A 9,379-nucleotide genomic window follows, 5' to 3' on the forward strand; every position below is an offset into this window, starting at 1 on the left:
GGTACTTTTTGGATTTTTGTATAATATTGAACCTAGAAACGTGAAATTAAGCATGTAGAGCCCGGATTAAGTGAGGTCCTATAAAAGGGGACTTTTTGGTACTTTTCCCTTTAAAAGGTACATTTTGAATTTTCTATAATATTCAACCTAGAAACATGAAATTAAGCGTTTAGAGCCTGAATTAAGGGAGAACCTATAAAAGGGCACTTTTTGGTACTTTTTCGTTCTTCAAAAGGTACTTTTTGTGTTTTTTATAATATTGAAACTAGAAACATGAAATTAAGCATGTAGAGCACGTAGAAAATGAGAATCTGTAAAAGCGGACCTTTTGGTACTTTTTCGTTCTACAAAAGGTACTTTTTGAGTTTTCTATAAAATTTAACCTAGAAAAATGAAATTAAGCATGTACACCCCGGAGTAAATGAGAATCTATAAAGGGGACTTTTTGGTACTTTTTCGTTCTTCAAAAGGTATTTTTTGAATTTCCTATAATATTAAACCTAGAAGCATGAAATTAAGAATGTAGAGCCCGGAGTAAATGAGAATCTATAAAAGGGGACTTTTTGGTACTTTTTCGTTCTTCAAAAGGTACTTTTTGGATTTTTGTATAATATTGAACCTTGAAACATGAAATTAAGCATGTAGAGCCTGGAGTAAATGAGAATATATAAAACTAGACTTTTTGGTACTATTTCGTTCTACAAAAGGTACTTTTTATGAGAATCTATAAAAGGGGACTTTTTGGTATTTTTTCGTTATTCAGAAGGTACTTTTTGAATTTTTTATAATATTGAACCTAGAAACATGAAATTAAGTATGTAGAGTATGGATTAAGTGAGAACCTATAAAAGGGGACTTTTGGTACTTTTTCGTTCTTTAAAAGGTACTTTTTGGATTTTTGTATAATATTCAACCTAGGAACGTGAAATTAAGCATGTAGAAGGGTACTTTTTCGTTCTTCAAAAGGTACTTTTTGTGTTTTTTATAATATTGATCCTAGAAACATGAAATTAAGCATGTGGAGCCCGGAGTTAATTAGAATCTTTAAAAGCAATCAGCGACTTGAGTAAATGAAAATTTAAACTGGAATATTTTCTGGTACTTTTTGAACTTAGGAACATGAAATTAAATAAAATAGGTTCTTTGGTACTTTTTCGTACTTCACTGGTACTGGTACTTTTAGAGCTTTCTAAAATATTGAATATATAAACATAAAATTAAACACGAAAATTGAAAAAGCATAAAAAGTACCAGTACCACTGTCTGGTACTTTTTCGTTCTTCAAGTGTTTGTTCTAATTTTCTGTAATATTGAACTGGAATCATAAAATCAAACTTAAAGAGTTCTCTAAAAGGGGAATTTTTGATATTGCAGATATATACATTTACAATAATGATATTTATTTTATTCCATTACGATGAGGGTAGCGAAGCACACTGGGTATAGCTAGTAAAAATATAGAAATATTTTTTGTGATGTACATTAGATCTATTTGTTTTATGATTTTTTTAAATGTTTTATATTGTAAAATTTTAAAGTTTTACCGATATTAAAACTCGTTTACAGCTTTATCCAGAAAATTTAAATAAGGAACTAGAAGTAGTTATATAAAATGTGTGGGATAGAAAAAACAGATATCAGAAAAATAGCCCAATTGATTTTAAAAATTTTCAAAAACCGTCATTTCGTTGGCCTGTGTTATTAAATGGTTAACAAAGAACTTTTTTCACAAATAACAAGTAAAAGTGTTATATTCGGCTAAGCCGAATCTTATATACCCACCATCAAACCTTGTTTGACTCGAATGAAACTTACATATGTCGAATTTCATTTATATATTCGTATTTTTAGGCCAGTTATAAGCGTTAAAGTAATTTTCTGAAGGGAACCTTATATAGGGGGATAGGGTCAATTATAGGTCGATCCTTTTAAAATTTTGCATAGTGGTTTAGGATCACAAGCTTACTTATGTCGAATTTCTTCTATATTCGTATTTTTAAACAAGTAATAACTGTTAAAGCTGTTTTTCGAGCGGCCACTTATATGAGGGCTATCCGAAAACGTGGACTGATATTGCCCATTTTCAATACTAAAATAGCTCTTTCCATTCGGACTCTACCGAGCTTTCAACAGACAGACATGGCTAGATCGTCTTAGAATTTAATGAGGACCCAGAATATATATGCATTTGTGGGTATATGTGCAATATTTCGATGTGTTACAAGCGGAATGGCAAAATCAATATAATATAATTTAATGTTTGGTATAAAATAGTAACTAATAACCACTGTTAAATTGCAGTTAGTTAATGTGCATATAATAAATAGTCTGGACTTCTATGGAAGAAAAAAAATTACAAATTAACACCCATAAAAATATTTTTTACTCTTAATATAATAAAGTTCCCAGCTTTTAGTTTTCACTTTGTAAATCACTTAAATTTAACGTTAAAGTTTAACCGCCTTATGCAAAAACTATTATTAAAGTTAACAATGGTTTACTGCGCACTTTTTCCATATAAAAACAGGTTTTAACATCCAGTGTCAATTCACATTGTTTTTTCTGCAATTTCACTGTTTCATGCGAGAAATTTCTCGATGCGAGAGTTACAGAAACAAGGCACTGGTTCACAATGGGAAACTTTTGTTGAGAAACTTTTTATTTTCCTAGTGTGAACCAGGTCTAAGGCGCAACTTACATAAAGACTTTTCAGACGTCTGTTTTTTTCTAATTCTCTTTTGAGAATCTTCCAAAAAATTAACATTTACACGGTGATTTTTTCATGTCGTTTATGCTGTTCAGTTGTATAATCCTTTTTAATTACTTATTCGTAATAAAAGTAAAATTAATTTTTTAACATTAAAAATGTAGTTTGATTGAAAATAATAATTAGCTTATTTTAATTTTATGAGTATAATATCAACAGTACAAATAAGAGTAAATTGGGTGTAACTTAAAGATAGATCTCATGGTGGAATAAGGTAAAGTCAATTCTACAAAAACAACAGAAATTGTACACTTATGTCAAAGGTCAAGCAACATATGTAAATGAAATTACTGAGTTTAAATAATACTCTTCTGAACATAATCTTCTCAAAAATCACACATTAAGTAATGTTTAATTCGAGTTTTAATCAGAATATCTAATCCACCACACGATCTGCCTCTGGGATTTTTAGTATCATATTATGTGTTTCAGAAAACGTCATTGCAAATATGATGGTCTGTTAGGAAATATTCAAATCCGTTCTTATGTTGGCGTTAGCCATTTGCGTTCCAAAAATAAATAAAAAGTTGGAAAAAAATAACGAATATATTGTTAAATTAAACATTTCATGGTGCTATGCCGATTGTAATATTATGTAAATTTATACATCATATATTACACATATACTTTTCATTCAGGATTTACTCTGCTAAATTTCTCAGCAATAGAAAATATGATCCACTTGTTTTCACCATCTGAAACGTAAATTTATTTTTAACTAGTAAACTTGCTTAATGGTATTCTATAAATTTTACTTACAGCCATTAGAGTTGGTAACGACATTGTAGTAAACCAAGATATATTTAGATTAAAAATACGATTAGTACGTAGAATCATCATGCGTATAAGTTGTTTAAATTCTTCGGACTCATTGTACCACTCACAATTATATAGTGCTAGCGGAATTTTTTCACACTTTTGACATTTAAATTAAAGGTTGTATAAATAAATTAATATGTATTTAGATTTTTGACTATTATAGCAGAAAATAACGATTTCAAAACCAGCAGCTGAAAGATATAATACCATGCGCACTATAGTCATTTTGTTTGATTCCTGTAAAATTCATTTATAAATACTTTCATATTTTAATGATTATATTATTGGCAGGACCACAATATATTTAGTTATCACCCTATTGTAAATTTTTCATACTTACAAAACCAATACTCATTTGAAAAAGAACTATGCCCCATATAAGTAAACTCAATAGAAATTGTGACAAACTGATTTGTCTGTAAATATTGTCTATAGTCAGAACATAGCTAAAAATATTGTTAAAACGTGTTATACTTTTCTAAAATTCTAATAAAATAAAAAAATAAAAAAACTTACTCATAGATACGTTGGTACTGAAAAATGCAATATCGTAAATATTCTACACGTCGCTCTTTGGGCACTTCAGGTGAAGTTGAATTTTCAATCATTGCATTTAGTACTTGTATTAGACCAACACCATGTACACACAACACTATGAAAACACCATCGAAACTGACGGCACCTACAAAACGGGAAATAAAAAATTATTGATCAGCTTGTCAAAGACTCTTTAACAAAAATGGAAAAAGTGCAGCATATTATCCTTTAAATCATGTGGTGACATCAAATTCTAAAAAATAACGTTTTTGTTGAACGTTGATGCACTGTGAAATATACTTTTCTGGAAAACCACAGCGTTAGAACAAAACCTACATTAATAAAAGGTTGGATTTGAGCCGATAGTGCTCAACGACTGGTTCCTGATTGGGTATGCGTTGATGTACGATGTACCATTGGATAGATGAGAGGGATTCTGATTTGTATAGTCGGATGTAGTAACGGTAGAGTGGCGGTGAAGGTGGTTGTGTCATTGGCGGAATTGTTAATACCATAATTAAAAATGATTCCCTGTTTCGGACTAACAATTTATTATCCCTAAATGATTTTGTCGAAACAACGGAGCTCATCTCAGTGGTGTGGTTTGATGACTTAAGAGGTCAATTGGAATGAGTTTTTAGATGATAAGAATGTTCTATTGAAATGAGCAATCCTTTTAGCATCAATAGAGTGTTTTCACCTGATGTTGGGTCCGCCCACTCTTTAAGCTTTAACCAGTGATTGCCTTTTTCTTTGTCGTGCTTTGATTGAGCTTTACTCACAATACCTTTCATTCCTCAACGGGCTACTATGGCAAAAGATAAGCAGTTCGAATACTTGAAAAGTGCTTGTACATCGACCCGCAGTGTCATTTACAAAAATTGCTATCTGCGTGTGAGTCGTCAAAAAAGCTCACCAAGTGGCAGATAAGACCAATACGGTAGGTGTTTACATAAAGCACTTCGACATTCATACCCTCTTCACGAGGGTGATGGCATACAAATATAGTTTGCATAAACATCAAGTTTTAAATGACAACTAAAAAATTAGTTCAACTGTTTGTATCAATGGAAAATATAATTATTTTAAGTACACATTCAACTTAAAACTCCGTTGCCAGTGTCACACTATTTGAAAATAATTAATAGATCTACTTACGTAATATATATTCATAGTCGGGAGTTTTCTTTATTTCATGATAAATATTCTTGAATAATGCCACGAAAAAATAGTTGCTAATTATAGTAGCACAGCAACAGATATAGAATATTAATTGACCACGAATGTCCTTCCAATTGATTTCCATAATGTCATGTATAATTGTTTTAAGTTTATGCGAGATTGCAAAATCTTTAATAAAATAATATTAGGAATACTTTATGTTTATTTTTAATATTCAATATAAAATTTACCTTTGTGAAATACATCAATATTTCGTATAATTTCGTGACTTTGAGCCTTAGTAAGAAGAATAAATAATTTTCGTTGTATGAAAAGGAAGTAGACCATCTATATCGTTGAAACAATAGTTTGAAGAGCCGTGCAGACACTCTTATAAATAACACATTTAAATTAGTTTACAAAATATTTAATAAGAAATTAGTTGTAAGCTTCTATTTGAAATTAAATTAATCCTTTTGAAAAAGTACATAATTTTTTAAATGTATAATTGATTTATAGTGTTCAGTATTTTCCTGTTTTTTAGAATCCTTTAGAAAATCTCCGCAACGTTTATAATTTACTTAAAACCATTACCACACGATAAAATTCAAAATAAATTAAGGTTATATAAAAATATACCCTCTCACTAAATTTTTTTAGGATCGGACAATTTTTGACACCCGCCCACATATAAATCCTCATTCAGATATCCAAAAAAAAATTATTTAAATATAACGGAAATGAATCAAGATTCGATATAAATGCGTTAATATTTACAATAATACAGTAGTGGAAAAAATAATTGAAATGACCTTATTTTGCGGTTAAAAATAATAGAAACGACCTTATTTTGCAATTAAAAATAGTTTTTATCAAAAATTATGTGTTAGATAATTCGTTTTGTTAACGCGTGTTTTTTTAAAGCCTAGTTGACCATATGAGCTCTGGCTGAATTGGAGCCACGACTTTTAAATTTTCATAAATAAAAAATTACTTTAAAAATTAGTTCTTGAAAAGATTTCGAAATTTATACCTAAATTAAATTTCGATTGTTTGGGAAGTAGTATATAGACCCAATACGATCTATAACAAAAAATGTTTTTAAATGATTTCTGTTGTAAAATCTAATACGTTTATTTAAAAAAAATATAAAGGAAATTCTTTCTGATGTTTTAATATGATAAAATGCATTTTATCTAAAACTGAATTTTAAAATTTTTTTGATTCTGTGAATTTTTTGTGTTTAATTAAACTTATACTTTGATATAAAAGCCCTTATTTTAACCACCAAGAACGGGTCAAATTGCAAAATATTGATCGAACTTTGGTTAAAAAATCGGTGGATTGTCGTCTATAAGTGGATTCAAAACTTTTTCTTCTCGAAATCCTCACAAAAACTATTTTTTTATATAATTTAACCATATAATATGGTCGGCAATGCCTGCCTGTACATTCATAATTGTTATTTAAAAAAACTTCTTTGATTCAGTTGGTCAATCAATATTCGAAAAAGCAAATGTTCACATAAAAATAACAATATTAAGAATTTAATTTACAATTAAAATTTTTAAAAAAATTAAAAGTTTGTGTCCCCAGTGTAATGCTGTGTATCGTTTCTATTAGTTTTTCCAAAGAATTTTGTAAATACCAATGAAATGCGAAGCAGCAAAAAAAATTAAACTCCAATGTATATCATAGCAAAGTAGAATTAAATTTTATTTCAGATACAAATCATCGAATTAAATCTATATACTCGCATTTTTAGGACAGTTATAAGCGTTAAAGTAATTTTCTGAAGGGGACCTTATATAGGGGGTTAGGATCAATTACGGGTCGATCCTCATAAAATTTAGTGGACATTAAATTTATTTGTGTCTAATTTCATCGCTAAACTAGTATTTTTAAGCCATTAATGAGCGTTGGATCATTTTCTGAAGGGGACCTTATATGGAGGGTATGGTCAATCATGGGCCGATCCTCATAAAATTTTTTAGATAGATTTTGACTCATGTAAAACTTATTTATGTCGAATTTCATCTATATACTAGTATTTTTAAGCCAGTACTACTCCCCATATAAGGCCCCCTTTTGTGAAGGGGACCTTATATGGGAGTAGGGTCGATTATGGACCGATCCTCATAAAATTTTGCATAGTGATTTTGGATCATAAGAATCTTACTTAAGTCGAATTTCATAGCTATATTCGTTTTTTTGAAACGAGTTATGACTGTTAAAGCTGCTTTTCGAGGGGTCACCTCTATGAGGGATACCTGAAAACGTTGACCCATTTTCAATACCAAACAAACCTAACCTATACTAAATATTTATTTGAAATTTCAACCCTCAAGCTCTTTCCATTCGGACTCTATCGTGCTTTCGACAGACAGAGGGTGGACAGACAAGGCTAGATATATGTATTTAGGTCCTGGAGGGAAAAATACATTCTCCATATTTGAATTAACCTTTTTGTTGCAAAATTTTTAAAATGAGAAAGTGAATGATCTATCCAGATTTTGGTTGCCACTGTTATGAAGAATCGAATATCATTAATGTTCAATATTTTAATAAATAATAATTTAATATTTTTTACTTCAGCTATTTTTGAGAGATCCTTAAAGTAACAAGTTGTGTAGCACCAATGTTCATACATGGAGAAACCACTGCTAATTACCAAAATCAAATTTATTCTGAAAATATAAAAGAAAAGCAGTTTTACATTTACTTTTCGTTACGTTGAGCTACCATCCATTATTACCACCCAAAGTATAACAAGTTTTCGGACTCTCACATATAGAAAACTTTTCAAAACACTCAGATGTTTTGACCTCTTTTACAGATCGTACTCGAAATTGTAGTTATCCAAAAAACTGCAATTTTTTATAAATAGTTTTAACGACCTTTGGTTTAAAATTTTGTTTAATTTTCATGAACTGGGAAAATTTTTTGATTAATTACTGACATTTTATTTTGTTGTTGTTGCATTTAAGTTTACAAACATATGTAGTTTCAACTTTTGGTATCGAAAATTCAAACAAATTTAAAATTGTAATTTTTTATAAAACTCTGTGTGTTTAGAATGCACCAATAAAAAGGTACTTCTTCACTAACACATTCTTAGATATAGGTACTCCTGTCAAAAAGTCGGACTACTTGTTATAATTTGTTACCACCTATCAGTTTCGTGAAAAGGAGATGTCAATTTAGTTTAGTTATTTGAAAATGAATTTCCCCTAGAACAATGGATCCCAAATGGGGATCCGCGGAGACCGTATCAAAATTCTAGGGGGTTCGAAGATGAGTGAAAAATATTGAATAAACAAATCAAAAATATTTTTTCATTAAAAGTGAAATACACAAATTTCCCAAGTTTGTTGCTGACTTTTTGAATTTTATTTTTTCGGTTTTCCAGATAGGCCTTACAAATTTATTGTATCACTTTTATAAACTATCAGTGGCAAACTTATCGCAAAATTTAAATTTGTCAAATTATAAGTAAAAGTATCCTCGTTTGAAAGGACTAAAATAATATATTTCAGCAAATTAAACAATGTGTTAGCATTTCTTCGAAAACATAAACTAGTCTTAAATATTCTCAATGTACGGGAATTTTTAAAGATGTCACGCCTCTAATTTTTTTGACTTAGACCTTGACTTGGTTTACACTAGAAAACTTTTTTTTTGGAATTTTTGATTTTTGTGTGTGAGAGACACAAAATGACAAAATCAAAAGTTTCTCAACAAAAGTTTCCCAGGTATTAGTGATTTATGGACTGTGACAATTTTCAGATGAGCAGTTTATAAGAACAATAAAATATTCGGTTCCCACCAAAGTAAAAAACGTTCCTTTAATTTTGTTATTTAAAATATATCTTTAACTATTTGAATACTAGTTTTGAAGATGGAATGACATCCCTGTTGGAATGTTGACACGATGTTTAATATTATGATCGTAAGAACTTTCACATTGATTTCTCTTAAAGGTAGTAAAAGATTGTCGTCATGTGTTTAAAGAGTCCAATTTTAAAATGTGTTGTTAAGTTTTAGGGGAAAATAATATGAAAAAGTTGGACTTCTTCGATGTTGTTGCTAAATGCG

General features: G+C 29.6%; 1 pseudogene; it reads right to left on the minus strand.

Moving 5' to 3' along the window:
* Window positions 1–3,344: 3,344 nt before the first annotated feature.
* Window positions 3,345–9,379, minus strand: part of LOC111687943 — a 7,570-nt pseudogene continuing 1,535 nt past the window's right edge.

The sequence above is a fragment of the Lucilia cuprina genome, chromosome 5, assembly GCF_022045245.1.
Source record: "Lucilia cuprina isolate Lc7/37 chromosome 5, ASM2204524v1, whole genome shotgun sequence".
In the NCBI taxonomy this organism is placed as follows: domain Eukaryota; kingdom Metazoa; phylum Arthropoda; class Insecta; order Diptera; family Calliphoridae; genus Lucilia; species Lucilia cuprina.